This window comes from Fulmarus glacialis, unplaced genomic scaffold (assembly GCF_000690835.1).
Source record: "Fulmarus glacialis isolate BGI_N327 unplaced genomic scaffold, ASM69083v1 scaffold18160, whole genome shotgun sequence".
NCBI classification, from domain to species: domain Eukaryota; kingdom Metazoa; phylum Chordata; class Aves; order Procellariiformes; family Procellariidae; genus Fulmarus; species Fulmarus glacialis.
This window is the reverse complement of record NW_009188505.1, coordinates 1-430: the sequence shown is the minus strand read 5'-3', so window position 1 is coordinate 430 and position 430 is coordinate 1.

Genomic DNA, 430 nt, shown 5'->3' with positions numbered 1-430 from the left:
AGCTGGTTTGCAGAAAAAACACGTGGTCGGGGCTGGGGTCTGGTACTCCCGGTTCTCTGCTGCCTGAAAACGCGCGGGGCCGAGCACAAACAGGTCTGGAGCTGTGAATGCAGAGAGCCAAAGTGAAGCTCTCATTGCGCTGCTCATCATTAAATAGAGCACGCGGGGAGAGGGGGAAAGCGGGGCGACACGCTGCTAGAGCTCCTGGCAGCCGGTGTCTGCGGAGCCGGACTGACTGGAAAGGGACCAGAGGCGAGAGCCGCGGCAGCCACGGAAGGTGCCAGCCACGGATGCGACGTGCTTCTCTGAACCGCGGCCGCGGACTGACCTCGCCGAGCGTCGGATGCGGCTGCACCCCGGGGACCCCATGGCTGAGCGCGGGGCGGACCCGCTCCCACCTCCCCTGGTTCGCAGCCCAGCGTGCTTCCCT